This window comes from Monodon monoceros, unplaced genomic scaffold (assembly GCF_005190385.1).
Source record: "Monodon monoceros isolate NGI ecotype Baffin Bay Population unplaced genomic scaffold, NGI_Narwhal_1 Super_Scaffold_6, whole genome shotgun sequence".
NCBI lineage: Eukaryota > Metazoa > Chordata > Mammalia > Artiodactyla > Monodontidae > Monodon > Monodon monoceros.
This window is the reverse complement of record NW_021703783.1, coordinates 67,340,080-67,357,303: the sequence shown is the minus strand read 5'-3', so window position 1 is coordinate 67,357,303 and position 17,224 is coordinate 67,340,080. Positions and strand designations below refer to the sequence as shown.

General features: G+C 38.2%; 1 protein-coding gene across 1 annotated transcript in view; it reads left to right on the top strand.

Annotated features, from left to right (window-relative positions):
* The window catches only part of RASSF9 (Ras association domain family member 9), an 89,985-nt gene that overhangs the window by 34,224 nt on the left and 38,537 nt on the right, over positions 1-17,224 (top strand). The window contains exon 2 of the mRNA XM_029204092.1: positions 12,119-12,393. The gene's annotated coding sequence lies outside the window, so the exon portion shown is untranslated. The remainder of the gene's footprint in view (positions 1-12,118; positions 12,394-17,224) is intronic.

Below are 17,224 nucleotides of genomic sequence, written 5' to 3'. Positions count from 1 at the left end.
TCAGGATGTGCCCTTCATTTCCATCCCTCCCCTCCACTCCCCACTTCCTCCTCCCTTTCTTCTTTGTCCCCCCGACACCTCTCCCCCACTTCTGAACCTCCAGTAACAGCGACATCTTCCCTAATTGACACTGCTGCTCCAGATTTCCAACACGCAGGAGTCATTCAAAAGCAATTCCATACAGAGCATACTGGAAAAGAACTTCCAGTACCATTTTTTCCCCATTGCCTCTTATTCTCTGACTCTAAAAAGCTGTCATTTTGATTTTATGAAGCATGAGATCTGTTATTTCTAATATAATCAAAATCTCCAGGATGAATGCCTAAAATCAGTAATTCTTTAGGTTTGGAAGTTCTTAAAGAGTCAGGATTCTTTTCTGATAACCCATACTTCTGAAAAAGTGTTTTGTGGTTTCAGGACTGATAAGGTCTTAGACAATACATGCTAGAAAAAGAAAGCAAGTGGAAGATAAGCAGAAAATCAGTTATAATATTGGGTTAAGCAAAAGAATTTAGAGAAAGGAGAGAGAATCAATTTTAAGAAAAGAGACTAGTAGCTCTAAGCAATAGGGTATTATTTCCTAACAAATTGAAAAGTCAATTTTAAGTAACTGAAAGGTTGACTGAATTATGTATGCTGATTTATGGTTGAGTGTCTTAGAAAGACAATTTCATGTTTACAAAACCCAACTATAATTTATTTGTTAGCAGGCAGAAATATGTATTATTGTATCACTGATTGCTGTTTTCCGATACTTTCCTCGTTTTCTGTCTGCATCGCTCTGCTCCTTTAGATCCATTCTTGCGGCCCCATCCTATTCAGTCTATAATCCCCTTTTCACTGGTTTTCGCCATTGTATCAGATTTCTTCCCCTGTGATAGTGATAAAGATGAGACTGTACTTCTGGAACGGAGACAATCTTAAATAACCACCATCCACCAGTTGCATTCTTAAGACCACATCTTCACATATTTCATGAGTTACAATGACACTCATTCCCTCTCCCGGGTTCTCAGAAGAAAATTGCTCAAAATGTCTTTTGGAGTGAAGTTTTCTTCTTGCATTAAGTATTTCAGGATACATGGCATGACTGGAAAAGATGGTGCTGTTAAAAATGTGAATATTTAAAGGTAAATGTGTCTGAGACTTGTTCACTTCTTAAACATATCAACCAGATAGTAACAATCGAGAAAAGAAGTCTGGATTGATTTCTACAGAGAGTTGATTTATATCATATGGTATATGTCTATGGAATTGACTTCTTCATTTTACCCTACACCTAAGAAGAGGGACTAATTCCAAACATGTAATAATAATTTAAAATAGCAAGGAGTCATTCATGTAACTTAATGTTTAGGAATTTAACAATGGCTGATTTCTTTTACCTCTTTTAGTTTGTTTTACAGACTTACATACCACACAGCATTGAACACGACTCACTTGAGAAAAGTTTTATATGTAAAGGGTAATTAATCGGCAAAGAAATTTGAAATATGTACTCAATTTTTGCCTTTCTGCCACTAGGGGGCGCAATAGATGTTTAAAAGGTTTTTTTATTTTCACTTGACTGATCACATCAGAATTCTGAGCATTATGCTTACTTTCTTCTCATGATCAGAGCATCTTTGTGACAGAACCCTTTCAAAGCCACTTTAATGAAGAAGTCAAGAAATTATATATTCTTTGCATGATATTTAAATTAGTTGTTTTATGAGCTTTTGACATGCAAATACAAAGAAAAATCTTTTAAAATGTGTGATAGCAGCCTAATGGTAAAAAGAAAGTGTGAGTCCTATTTTTCTCAACTGACTTCTTTCATACATGAAGCTCAGGGAAATGTTGACAAAATTCATTCTTAATTAATAAGAAAGAAAGGGGGAGAATTAACAGTGGGAATTCATGTTGTTTTAAATATATCACTTCATTAGCTGTCAATGTAGAAATGATAAGCCTGAAAGAATTGGGGGAAATGTGTTAGCAAATGTCAAATGATTGAAGATCAGATAGATGCTATACACTACTTTTTCTTTTGGGAGAAAAAGAAGATGTGTAACTTTTATGGTAAAATTATGATATAGATAAACTTTATTTGACCTCTAAATGGTATTTTTAAAAACATCTGTTACACCTTTGCTTTTCAGCTCCAATGCCTTCAAGCTATAGAAAAGCCAATTAAACAATTTGTTTTAAGAGACAGTAAGTTATGTGTGGATATTTGCCTTTAAACGTATTTCAGGAAGTACTTCAATGATGCCTTTTATTCAGGATTTCAGGCACCTTTCTATGGAGATGGGTGAAATATCTTTATTCTAAAGGCTTTATGCCTAAAATCCTTCTAATTTTTATCTAGCTCTTGAAATACTAATGAAGAGTTTGAACATTACCCTTGGACAATCTTCACGTGTTGGCCTTCTAGCTTGAGGTCACCATGAAGCAGCTAACTCTGAATAGGTTTTATCTTTTTATCTATCTAAATAGGTTTATCTGGGTACCTGTAGGTTACATTTCTACTGTAGGTAGATTTCTGAGCTTCTACTGTGACTTAAATCAGACTTTTGCTAGCTAATTACTTAAAAAAATCAACAGAGATGCCTGAAAGATTGGCAATTAGAAAGAGTGGTCTGTAGACATATTTAATTTGGAGATGGGAAAGTTCAAAAACTATTTGATAAATAGTGTGTCTTCAGTTTCAGATGATTTCTTCCTGTACCTTTGGAGGCTTCATTATCCCATTTATATACAGCTTCCTGGACGCTCCAATCTTTTTATACCGTAATCCCCAAAACTTACCCTGTGGTGTTTCTACCATCTGGAATCTGCCCTCCTTCTTCCCTTTGACCGCTCTGTCTCTCACTTTCTGACTTATCTTCAATTTTTAAAAGATTCTATTTTAGGCCTATTCAAGGTGAACCCTTCCAAGTTTGAATCCTAAAAGTTTCATCTACTTCTACTCTTCCCAGTTTCTGCTAGCCGTTTGTGGTAAACTGAATGGGAGCAAAATGTGCCACCCCAAAATATGCCTCTTTGGCATATTGATTACTTGAGCTGGTTATTTTTAAGACCCAGCCAAGGCAAGAGCAGCTCTGAAAACAGAGTAGAAGTTACCCTTTTATAAGGGAGCTTTACGTTAATAAGGGGAATCTCTGTTTGAAAGGGTATCTCCCTCAGTACACTACACCTGGAAGAGAAGGATGACTGAATCTCTGAAAACTCACCTCAGTGGAGAAGGCTCGGACTCTGTAACAATCATACCCTGGTTTACTGTGCTTTGCCTGATAATTTCCCATTAACAGGCCTTCCCCAAGCCCCTCCCCAAAATCTTTCTTTTGTCTTTAGCTAAAGATGGTGTTTAAGGTGGTGGGTTGGACCATTTTGGGGAACCACTCAGTTTTCCTGGGTATCTCCATGGATACAGGAAGCGTACCTGGTATTAAACTTCAGTTTTTTGTTTGTTTGTTTGTTTTTATTTTTGGCTGCATTGGGTCTTCGTTGCTGTACATGGGCTTTCTCTAGTGGCGGCGAGCGGGGGCTACTCTTTGTCGCGGTGCACAGGCTTCTCATTGTGATGGCTTCTCTTGTTGCGAGCATGGGCTCTAGATGCGTGAGCTTCAGTATCTGTGGCACGTGGGCTCAGTAGTTGTGGCTCATGGGCCTAGTTGCTCCGCGGCATGTGGGATCTTCCCGGACAAGGGCTCGAACCCATGTCCCCTGCATTGGCAGGCAGATTCTTAACCACTGCACCACCAGGGAAACCCTAAACTCTGTTTTTAACTGTTAATCAGTTACTATGGTGGCGATGGTGGTGTGGTCTCAACCAAGAACCTAGAAGGGCAGAAGGAAAATTATTTTTCCTCCCCTACATCTGTAAACTTGTAGAAGGAAAGGATGCTCACACATCATTGTATATCTTCTTCCAAGGCTTACAGACTGTAAGTGCTCAATACATATTCACTAGGTTGAATTGAAAAGCTGATTATTTTAAATTTCTGACTTGTTTTTCCATGTTTCCATTTGTAACATTCCTTTCAGCCACATCTCTACTTTAATTTCAATTACTAAAAACTCTTTTGTTATCACTAATCTTAATATTTGATATGAGACTTTAACTAAGTCAGTTTCCTGAGAGTTTGCTCTAGTCATTCTTTTCCTCCCTGACTGGGGAAGTCAACATTAAACATATTTAAGAAAGCACCCTGGGATCATGTGCGTTCACCAGTTGAGTGCTTAGGATAAATTGCACATTTACTCCATTCCTCTAAATGAGTCTCTGGTTTGGAACTGTGACTGTGATTCATCTGAACAAACAATGATGCCAATCTCTTTGTAAACTCAATTGATTTTTCTGTTCAATTAAGGTCCATTTTCTAGACATACAGACAGTTATATGCATGCACAGACCCACACCCACATATACTATCTTACACACAAAATGCATATAATCCTGTCCTTGGAGAGTTAGGTAAATGTAAACCAAATGTCCAATTTTCCAATCTATGTGTAATCATGCTTTGCCCATAATCTCTATAAATTCCCAGCTCATTTCCCTTTGGCTCTTCCTGTCTCTGCTCTCGCATCTGTATAGGTAATTAATTAGGAAAAATTGATGATGGATTTCTGTAGTCAAAGCATATTTTGCAACTTAAACTCCATTTATAACACAAGCTTTGCCTGGGATTCACATGTTAACGGACTGCCATATTTAACTAAGGATATTCCATATTGTAGGTACTGCTGATCTCACTTATAATCTTGTTTCTCATGTCAAAGAAAAATATCAATATGTCCATGAAATCACTCCCCGCTATGTGTATTGCTCAAGTAATTGTCCTTATAAGCCTCCTTTTTGAGTAAGAAGAAAATGAAAGCATTACAGGAAAAGTTCTTAACAATTTTCAACTTTTATTTTTCTTAGTTTTACAAATTAGAGTGTAATTATTTAGAGTAAAAAATGAGGTTTTTTTTTAAAGAAAAGCTTCTGCTCTTTTTTTGTTGTTGTTGTTACAAAATCTAAGAAAATTTCTGTATCACCTGTAATACACAAAATAGCACAAATGTACTTGAGCTACCATTTACCAGAAGCAGATTCACTGAAATACTGTATTTTTTCCTTATCTGAAGAAGATATTAGATGCTGAACTTGGAACATAACGGTTTATATTGTTAGTCTTGGTCCTTGGTCTTATTATTTTTTCAGTTTAGATTCTTTCCCTGCTGATCTTGTTAAATCTTATGGCTGTGGATCCTATCTATTCCCTAGTAACCCCTCAATTTTCATCTCTGACTACTCAGATTGCATATTCAATCACATACGCAGCAGCTCTACTTGGAGGATCATTAGGTAACCTTACTGTCCAAAATAAAACTTTTTTTTTTTTGAGGTAAGGACAGACTTTATTCAAACTAATTATTGCAAGGAAGGTAGGAGGACTATTGCAATAGGGAGATTGCTCCGATCATAGATAGGTCATAAGATTTGCAAGTATCTCCTAAACCAGTAACTTTAATACAGTGTGAGAGGTACTGGAATAGCACACACCTAAGAAAGAGGCCTAGGACAGAGATGAAGGGGTGGTTAATTCTGCTGCTAGAGAAAGGTACAGAGTGATGGAAACAAGTGAATTGTGTCTTAAAAAACAAGAAGTCACCCTCAGAATTAACAGTGGCTTAATTGAGGGCTTACCCCAGCCCTGTTATGCTAAATTGCTTTCCGCATGATCTCATTTATTCCTCACCAAACTGTAAGTTGGGTATCAATGCATTTCTGCTGAATTTGGACTAAAGGGTCTTCCGAGCAAAGTGCAAAGACACTAAAGCAGGAGAATGGCAGCTTTGGGAGCCGGCAGAGGCGCAGGGAGGGGGAAATGCCAAAGCTGCAGAGGTTCCTTCTCAAGCTCTTCTTTAGCCAATGCTCCCTGAGTCGTTGACTCTAAAGGAATCGTGGGTACACAGCTCATTCATTTGTGTATCTATTCAGGGGTCTTCTGTGAACCCCGCATTGTACTAGGTGCCGAGGCTACAACCAGTGGGCAAGACAGCATGGTCCCTATCACCCATCGTGGAGCTTATATTCTGGTCAGTTCCATCCCAGCATGGTAAAGACAAATAAGAGGGTGCTGGGAGCGACTCCTGGTTCTGCAGGATGAAGGGGGCTTACTGAAGGACCTCAAGCTCAGGGTAGCTGAGCACCATCAGGGACGCACAGGTGTTGACATTGTCGCCCTTCACAAAGGACGTGTCCACGCCCCTGACCCTCTGCCGGCCCGAGAAGGCGGGTCCCGCTGCCACCACTCCATGTCCAGGTCCACAACAAGGGCCTTCAGCGGGGCTTGCTCCTGTTTCCAGAGCGACAGGGTTTCCTCTGGTGGTCATGGTGCGGCCCCAAGCACCCATAATAAAACCTTTGATTCCTTCCAACACTTTTCTAAAAATATCCTCTTCCCCTAGTGTTCCCCATTTCAGTTACTAGCACCATCATTCACTGGGTTGCACAGATCAAATAGCTGGCATTTACAACTTTCTTCCCTCTCCCCTACCACTTCCAAGGGTGGAAACTCCCTCGGGTGCAGGTCTGCCACCAAAATAGATTCCAAGCCCAAGTACTTTTCCTTACTCCATTATCACCATCCAGGTCCAAGCCACCATCCTACTATCACCATGCAGGTCTGAGCCATCAGCACCCGCCTGAGCTGCAGCAAGAGTAACGTGAATAGTATACTTACCAACAGACTCGGTCCCTTTCAATGTAGTCACCACACAGAGAAGTTCTTTGTTTTTTAATGTAAATCAATTCTTACTCCTCTCTGTGTAAAACCCCTAAAGGTTTCCTATTGTACTTAGAACAAATTCCTGACTGTGGCCTATATTACCTGGAGTGGGCCTCTGCCTCCCTCTCAGCTGTCATATCCTACCACTCTCCCCTTCTGTCTGTTTCAAGCATACTGGTCTTCTGGCTTTTTCCTAAACATGCCAACCTTTCTCCCCAGAGATCGTCAATGAATGCTGTAATTACATTATTGTTCAGCAAATACTCATCCCCTGCCTCTCCCCAGAGTGGGTAGAATATACTTCCCCACTCTTGATCATGATTTTGGCCATGAGGCTTGCTTTAGCTAATGGGATGTTGGCAGACATAAGGAAAACAAAGACTCGACATGAGTTTGCAGCTTCTGGCTCGCTCTCTTCCTCTTCTGCCATTGCCAGGAGAAGAACTTTTCCTGGGTGGTCCCCAAATGAGAAGAAACATGAAGCACAGTCGAACTAGCCAACTTGCAAAACTGCAGTGTGAAGCAGAGCTTCCTGAGCTGAAGGCAGAATCACCCTGGCTAACTCACAGATATATGAAGAGAATTAAGTTATTTGTCTTAAGTAACTGAGTTTTAGGGTAGTTTGTTATGCAGCATTTTTGTGGCAATGGTTGACTGATATAACTGTCTATTTTAAAACCTATCCCACTGCTACTTCATTCAATCTCTATAGTCTTTATTTGTCCACTTATTTTTGTCTTTTGTGAATAAAAGCAGGAATGTTTTTGTTTTTTGGTCTTATTTCTTATATTCTCAGAACACAAAACAATGCTTCTCCATAGTAAGGACTCAGTAAATATTGTTAACTGGATGAATTAATGAACTAGGGAAATTCTAAGCACCCTTCCCTGATAGTTTTAGGGTGGCTATTTCTCCTTCACCTCTCACAAAGACATTTTCATTCTCCAAACTGTGAACAATGAAACACAGGAAGTAAATCTCTTCTGGAGAGATATTTAGCCAAATGGTATAAGAGAATGCTTCCTTTCAAGAGAGTCTTGAATGTTATTTTTGACTGCAATTGACATTTTGTAAGTTATCATTAAGGAAGAGTGGGAGTATGGTGGTCCTACAGGCACTGTGTTGATGTTTCCAACGTGGTGAGCCAATGTGTACAGAAAGAATAAGGAGGAGCAAGTTGTTAGAGGCAGAGGACTAGAGTCAACAATATAGCATTCTGAGTCTAGAAACATCCACCGTAACCAATACCACAGGCCTCAGAGCAATCTAAAGATTAAACTTGAAATTAATTTATTGAAACCCTACTCTATGACAGGCAACGTGCCAGATTAATTTGATTTCATGTAACATAGCATACTATGAAGCAGGATTTGCAGAATGATATCATTCTCATTGTGTTGGTTAAAAAAATAATAAAGCCATAGAGAGTTTAAATAAGGATAAGGGGACTTATTAAGTAGAGCTTAGATAGGACTGAACAGCTTTCATTTCTAAAGCAACGGCTAATCTTTGTAATATTAATACCGGATCCAAGCACAAGTCAAAAACAAATCTTGTGTTAACATGCTGTAGAAAATACTATGCCAAATAAAGGACAGGCTAATATTTTTAACCTAAAAGTACATTTAGTAAAAAGTCAGATTGGACTCTATTTTCAAGTTGATTCTAATTCAACAACTTATCCTTGTTTTCCTCCCTTTCCAGGTTTAGGTGTGCTATACATGTTAAACAAATGAATAAACTTAAAAAAAAATCTCAGACTCCTTATTATAAGGGCTATGTAGAACCTAAATGGATCTGCATGCATTGAATTGTTTTAACTGGGGTAGTAAATTAGAAAGTATGAAAGAGGAATCAAGAAGTTAATTGAGGTTGCAACCCATGGAGAGTTGTAGTGAGTGATCTGAAAAGAAGAACCCTTCCCACTTTGTACTCTGGGTGGAGGCACTAGTATGTATAGAATAAAAATACCAGACAAGCACTCTTGGGGTACTAGGCCATATTTCAATGTCATCCTAATTCATGAAGTCAAAGTATGTCAGAACTGAAAAGGTCTGTTATGGAAAAACCAGTCTTATATTATGCTTTAATTTTACAGAGGAGGGAACACAGACCTAATACTCTAAGGGGGTTACAAATTTCCTCCACCTTCCTGCTCTTAATCACATTGGTTCTGAGTGCTCAGAGTCTAACCTCACTTCTTATCCCAGAGGAAGGTTATTCTTCAGTATCAGTCAAGCAATTTTGAGAAATTAATTTATCTTCTGTGAGTCTCTCTATTACAGTATAGCATCCCCACAACAAGCTGGAAAACATCCAATGGGTATTAGTCACTATAAAATGGACTTTCCTTTTGGACAGGTCTCTGCTTTTTGTCTTTTTCTCTTATATAATATCTTGCTTTGGGCATTATCAGGTTTTGTTGCTATCTTTTAGCCCTTAGCTCCTAAATCATAGACTCCTTAATCATATGATCTTTTGTCCCCCCTTCACTGTGCAATATCACCTTTTTTCCTATGTCTTCTCTGGACCTGAATTCAGATAAACGTGGTCATCAATTAGGTATCCATACTCAAACACTTACAGACACAAGCAGGTAACATGTCCTGTTTAAGTCCTGTTTAAGGGGACCACCTGCTTGACACTGAGCTTCAGATGATTTTTCTGCATGTGGGAACATAGGCCCAACATGGCAAATCTTCCAATTTTCAGTATTTTCCAGAAATTCAGATTTTTATGGAAATGTCACAATCTTTAAATGCAAATATTTACTTCAATTTTCTCTTTTGCAATACCAAGCAGACAAAATGAAATGTCTATGTACTGAACTCAGCCTCAAGATCCACCATTCTGCTAATCCCTGGTATAAGTCTTATTCTGATAACTTTCTACCTGTGGCTTTAGACTTTAATTCTCTGGTCTCTATCATCATCTATAAAATAAAAATAATAATTACTATCTAAAAGACGGTATGCATATATCACAAAATGTGTATGTAATACATACTCAATAAATCTTAACTTGTGCATCTGATTATAAGTTACACACACTCTTTCCATTTATTCTTTTTTTATAAATTTATTTATTTTATTATTTTATTTTATTTATTTATTGTTTTTGGTTGTGTGGAGTCTTTGTTGCTGTGTGCGGGCTTTTCTCTGGTTGAAGCAAGTGGGGGCTACTCTTCGTTGCAGTGTGCAGGCTTCTCGCAGTGGCTTCTCTTGTTGCGGAGCACGGCTCTAGGAGTGTGGACTTCAGTAGTTGTGGCATGTGGGCTCAGTAGTTGTGGCCCACGGACTTAGTTGCTTCGCGGCATGTGGGATCTTCCCAGACCAGGGCTCGAACCCATGTCCCCTGCATCGGCAGGCAGATTCTTAACCACTGCGCCACTAGGGAAGCCCTTCATTTATTATTTCTCCTGACTTTCTACTTTGTATTCACATATTTTAATCTTTTAAAAATCATTCCAGTTCTTTCCCTCTTTTGTTTTAATGGTAGTCCAATATATAACTTTTGTCCTCCTGTGGCTTGTTTTTTTTTTGCGGTACGCGGGCCTCTCACTGTTGTGGCCTCTCCCGTTGCGGAGCACAGGCTCCGGACGCGCAGGCTCAGCGGCCATGGCTCACGGGCCCAGCCACTCCGCGGCATGTGGGATCTTCCCGGACCGGGACACGAGGCCGTGTCCCCTGCATCGGCAGGTGGACTCTCAACCACTGCACCACCAGGGAAGCCCTGTGGCTTGTTTTTAATTGAGGTATAGTTTACATACAGTGAAAGGAATGGATCCTAAATGTAAAGGTTGATGAGTTTTGACAAAAGTTTGAACTTGTGTTATTCAAAACCCAATAAAGATGAAGATCGTTTCCTTCATACCAGAAAATTTTCTCATACACATTCCCAGTAAATTTCTCTGACATCACAGGTAAACACTTAGTTTTGCCTATTTTTGATCTTCATATAAAGGTAATCAAACATTATGTACTTTTTGATGAGTGTCTGCTGTTCCTAGTTTGCTGTAAGTTTTTATCATGAATGGGTGCTCAATTTTGTCAAGTACTTTCCCACATCTATTAAGATATCATATGAATTTTGCTCTTTCTTTCTATTAATGTGATGAGTATTTGTACTCATTTTTAAAAATAATAAACCAACATTTTGTTACTGGGATGAACCTTGCTATGTCTTGTCATATTATCCTTTTTACATATTGTTGTATGTGTTTTGCTAGTGCTTTGTTAAGGATTTTTGCATATCTTTTCGTGAGAGATAGTGTTTTGTAGGTTTCTTTTCTTGGAGTATACTTGAATGATTTTGGTATCGGGATTATTCTGGTCTCATAAGATGAAGTGGGGGGTGATCTTCCCTCTTATATCTTCTGAAAAATTTGTATAAGATTGATACTATTGTTTTAACTTTGGTTAGAATCTATCAGAGAAAACACTTTGGCCTGGTGAGAAATTTAAATTTTGAAATTCTTTTGTTTTTAAACAAATCTACTTCTATTTATATGTTCTATTTTTTTTCCACCAGTCTAATTTTATCTAAACTAATCATGGAAGATGACATATGCTTATTTGTAAGTATTTTGATGTGGGTCTGCAAGATTCTGAGGGGGTATCACAGACTATTTAAGGCATGGATAACCAACAGTTTAAATGAACATAAATGCTAAGACCAACACTCCCCAATAATTGTCTTTCATCATGATCATTATAGGAAGTTGTGTACTAATTCTGACAACGTGATCCCAATACCAGTTTGAGATGCTGCCTCAGTATTTCACTGTTCTTAAATGTGTATATGCAACCCGATTGAATTTTCCTTGTTTTAGTGATTAGTGCCCTTCAATGAATTTTACTAAATTATCTAAGTTATCAGACTTATTCATATACCTTTATTAGTATCAATAATATTTCTTTATTATCATTTTACTGCTTGGAGGCTCTACAGCAACATTCTCTTTTTCATTGTTGATCTTGTTTGTGTTTTTCTTTTTTCTTGATCAATTTTGTTAGATATTTTTCATTTTTATTCAACTTTTCAAAAAAGCAACTTTGGGCCTTAATTTTTTCCATCATTTGTTCTTTATTTTATTGATTTTCAGTCTTACCATTATTGTTTCCTTTTACTTACTTTTGGTTTAAATTATTCTTCCTTTTCTTTCTTTTTATGGTTAGGCTGAGGACATTAATTTCAGACCTCTTCTTTTTTTCAAATATAAATATTTAAATACATAAATCTTATCAGATCGTGGTTTTAGCTGTTTTTCACTAATTCTGATTAAGTTGTATTTTCATTACCATTCATTTAAAAACATTTTCTAATTTCCTTGTGGATTTTTCTTTGATTCACAGAGTGCTGGATCCCACCTGATGAGTTCCTGATTTTGTAGATCAGGTTGGTGTCAGAGAATCAGCATTTCCAACGAGTTCCCAGGTGATGCTAAGGCTGCTGTTCTGAGGACCAGATTGGAGGGACCACTGCTCTCAGGCACAGTTCTTATTCTCAAGGGGTGGACTTTCTGAAGATTCTTCACTCTAGCAGTTTGGAAATCCGATTTCTTCCAGCATCTGGCTACTTCCAGAATCTCTGTTCTGCTCTCATTCTCCCAACAATTATTCTCTGCCTGGTATGTGGAGTCAAGCCTTGTACAGCATTGCCATGTGTTTGTTTAGTCAGATATCTGGAGGGGCCACTATGCAGATTTCTGAGGCTCCTCTGTGCAACTCCCTCATCTCTGCTACCCTGTGCCATGGAATACAGCAGCCTCAGCAGCAACAAAATAGAATCGCTGTTTTCTTTGGCCGGCAGGTTTGCTGCCTTCTTTGGAGGCTCTTCATCCCTGTGCAGCAGTTTGAGACGTTCCCAGGCAGAAAACCAGAGTAAATGCGGGACTCAGCTCAGGAGCTATCCTTCTTTCAGGAATTATAGTTATATGCTGTTTTTTCCAAAGCCTGAAAAGAGTTGTTTCATATATTTTATCGTATATTGTTGATTTTTATGTCAGGAAGATAAACCTGATATTCATTACTCTGCTGTGTCCAGAACTGGCTGTGTATATACATCATTCCTGCAATCCTTTACCCTCAAATGAATGAAAGATGTTCTCTCAAATAGCTAGTTGCTTTTCCTTTCTTCCACTTCTCATTTTCCACTCTCCAACTCCTGCTCCAATTGTAAAAGACACAGCACAATATTCAATACTTGGAACTCAACTAAAAAGGGACCATCAATGAACCAGAAGTAATTCTCTAAGTAACACTTGAATTGAAACAAGGTAAATGGCAGCAAACAACCTGATACAAAGAAATCTGTTTTTCGATTGTTGATTCATTTTAAATTCATTCATTCAATTATTTATATTTATTGAACATTGACTTTTTGTCAAACACTGTGCTAAAGATTGGGAATTAAACAATGAGTAAGAGAGACATAATTTTTTTTATTACAGTTTTAAGAGAGAAAGTCTGAAAGAAAAATCTCACGGTGAAAAAAAGAACATTCCAACTGCCTAGATGCCAAGAGTTCTCTTTGGTTGGTGTCTGTCTTCGTGAATTCACCATGGTTTAGGATCTAGAAAAATAATCATGTCTTAGTTCTAGATATAATCAAATCCTAGGCAACTTAATTCATGATAACTGAACTCACCGAGAGTAAAGTACTTTAATCAGAATAGCAATCCCTTAATTTATACTAAGGTCTCTAACTACCCCAGTGTCTGCTCTTACACCCTCAGACCAAGGCATTCTTTCATTTTACACAAGTCTATTATAATCAGCAATTGCTTTGTGAGAATGAAATCAGCACAAAGATTAAATGATAAGAATGGTTTCTGGTACCAGTCTCTGGTAATCTAATACTTCACCTCCACAGTAATAATAGCTAATATTTATTCAGCCATTACTTTCTCACAGCATTTCAGTGTGGTACATACAGTTATAATCCCTGTTTTACAAATAGAGATACTGTGTCACAGAAAGATTGAGTACCTAGTAAGTGGTAGAGCTGGGATTCAAACACATGGAGTCTGGCGCAAGATCCCAAGTCCTCAACTGCTCTGCTACAGGGCAATACAGAGTCCAATATATCAAGATCTGATATATTGATTCTTGGGATGGGCAGTACCTGTATTGAGGACACATTTCTTTCTCTCTACTTTTCTGTGTTTCAGTGGCTGGCTACTGTCTCTTTGACTAAGATATTATTTTTTTAGATATGATAATGAATTCAATCAAGTTTCAGTAAAGTTTTTCAGGTAGTTTTAGTCTCCTTAATTCATTATTATGGATCTCCTCAATCCATTATTGTTCATTTATAGGGTGATCTCAATCTGGAACACTGTGGGTGGTGTCTGCATTCAGAAATATTATATTTGGCTTTAGCATCTTAAAAAATTTAATTTATTATGTGTTTAATATGGCAAGATTTCACATTTAAAAAAATCAAATTTTCATGGATTCTCTTGAAAAAAATCATAAAATTTAGAATTAATGGACCCACGTTTCACATAGTTCCAATCTGCTAGAGCAGTCCAGGCCACCGTATTCATTAGCATCACCTGTTAACAACTTCAGGCATTTTCCTTAGCAATCTCTAATATGTAGCTTAACTTGAAGGAAAATAATTTCTGATATCATTTCATCAAACTGTATATAGCTCTAACATTACTTTTAATAGGGTTGTCTATAAATGGAGTGATTATTTATATTTCTTCTTTTTTAAAATTTAATTTTTGTTTTATACTGGAGTATAGTTGATTTACAATGTGTTAGTTTCAGGTGTATAGCAAAGCGATTCAGTTATACATATATCCATTCTTTTTCCCACAGAGGTTATTACATAATTTTTTTAATATAAATTTATTTTATTTTTATTTAATTTTGGCTGCGTTGGGTCTTTGTTGCTGCGCACAGGCTTCCTCTAGTTGCGGGGAGTCGGGTCTACTCTTTGTTGTAGTGCACGGGCTGCTCACTGCGGTGGCTTCTCTTGTTGCGGAGCACGGGCTCTAGCTGTGTGGGCTTCAGTAGTTGTGGCACGTGGGCTCAGTAGTTATGGCTCGTGGGTTCTAGAGCACAGGCTCAGTAGTTGTGGCACACAGGCTTAGTTGCTCGCGGCATGGGGGATCTTCCCAGACTAGGGCTCAAACCCTTGTCCCCTGCATTGGCAGGTGGATTCTTAACCACTGCACCACCAGGGAAGCCCTATTACAGAATATTAAGTAGAGTTTTCTGTGCTATACAGTAAGTCCTTGTTGATTATCTATCTTATATATAGTAGTGTGTATATGTTAATCCCAAACTCCTAATTTATTTAAATATCTCTTATTAAAATGTAAACAAAATATTTCTTTTTATGAGAGGCAGTCTACTGTAATTGATAAGAGCATAGCTTTGAATCTCTCCTCTGTTGCTTAGTAGCTCTGTGACCTCAAGGAATTTATTTCACTTCTGCACAATCCAGTTTCCCTTATCGGTAAAATAATGATTAAAAAATGAGCTTATCTCACAGACTCTTAAAAGGATTAAGGAAAGTGCTAACATAACATAAGTGATTGTTACACAATTTGTTTTTCACTATTACACACATGATATGAAAATGCACCCTTTTGGACATTTACAACTACTCCTTTAGGTTAGATTTTTAGAAGCAGAACCACTGAATCAAAGATACGTGTGCTTTAAATTTTCATAGATAGTACATTGGAAAATTATTCCCCAAACAGAGCATTTTGATTAAATACCCACAAAAAGTGTATGCCCTGGAAAATACTGGGAATTATTATTTTTAAAATTTGGCCAGTCTAATGTTTAAGAAGGTACTTGACTTTGTTGTTTTATTCAGCATTTCTCTGGTATCTAGTAAGTCTGATTATAATAATTGTTTAACTCTGTGTAATAGTGTGATTTATAATAAGAAATATATATTTGGCCTTTGTCCCCATTTCTGGCTCAGAAGTCCTAAAACCCTTGAATTTACTAAGTGAGAATGGTAAAGATGTCTGTCTTTTTTAACATAAACGAGGTGAATTTTGGACCCCACTGAAGGATGGAGTGCTGGCTGCCAGGATAACCAACCATTTGTTTTAAGGGTTGGACGTTTCAGTCTCCTGGCCTCCACCACCTCCAGGGAGGGGAGAGGGGCTGGAGACTGAGTTCAGTCGCCATGAATCATTCATGCCTATGTAAGAAAGCCTCCAGAAAATCTTTAAAGGATGAGGTTCAGAGAGCATCTGCATTGGTGGACACTTGGCAATGTGGGGAGAGTTGAGCACTCTGAGAGGGCATGGAAACTGCGCCCTTTCCCCATACTTTTCCCTATACTCTCTTCTACCTGGCTGATCCTGAGTTATATCCTTTTATAATAAACCAGTCATTTAGTAAGTAAAGTTGTTTCTCTGAGCACTCTGAAAAATTAATCAAACCCAAGAAGGGGGCTGTGGGAACCTCCGATTTACAGGCTGTTCATCAAAAGGATAGGTGACACCCTGGGTTTGTATCTGGAGCCTGAAGTGAGGGGTCAGTGGAGTCTCGTAGGACTAAACCCTTAACCTGTGGAATCCAATGCTATCTCTGGGTAGATGTGTCAGAATTGAGTTAAAATGTTAGGACACCCAGCTGGTATCTGCCTGGAGCATTGCTTGGTGGTGTGCGGGCAACTCCCCCTCCCCCATATGTTGGAACTGTGTCAGTAGACAAGTACTCTGTTTAAGAATTTACCCCAAAACTTAGCAGCTAAAAACCTTTATTAACTCGGACAGCTTTAAGAGTCAAGAATCTGAAAGCAGCTTTGCTGGGTGGTTGTGTCTCAAGATCTCCCATAAGATTTCAGTCAAGCTATTGGCCAGGGCTGTAATCTCTGAAAGGGGTGGGTGTCATCTGCTTCTGAGCTCACCCATGTGGCCACTGGCTGAAGCCTTCAATTTATCATCATGTGGGCCTCTCTAGAGGGCTGCTCACAACATGACTTACCCCAGAGCAAGACAGAAGATACAGCCTTTTTATAACCTAATGTTGCAAATGACACACCATCACTTCTGCCATTATTTGTTAGAAGGAAGTCACTAAGTTGAACCTACTGCTGTTCGTTAGAAGAGTGTCACCAGACCTGTCTACACACAAGGGGGAGGTGGGATTAAGCTTTCACCTATTGAAAGGAGGAGCATCAAAGAATCTGTGGACATATTTTTAACCCTTCAACGCTGAGCTCCTTTAATCTTTCTGTGAATTGCCTGTTTATAAGAACGACAATTTTTTTTTTGAATTGTAGTTTTAAGGCTCTGTTACATGTGAAAAATCTACAAGCTCTAAGCCACTAGATTGGAGTAGCAATAGAGTCACATTTTTAAATATATTTCTCCCATCAATCACTTGAATAAATGCGTATATTTATCAGGAAATCTAATACCACCTCTCCCTCTTTCCTTTACTTCCTTCCTTCTTTGTAAAAACAAAGCAGTCCTG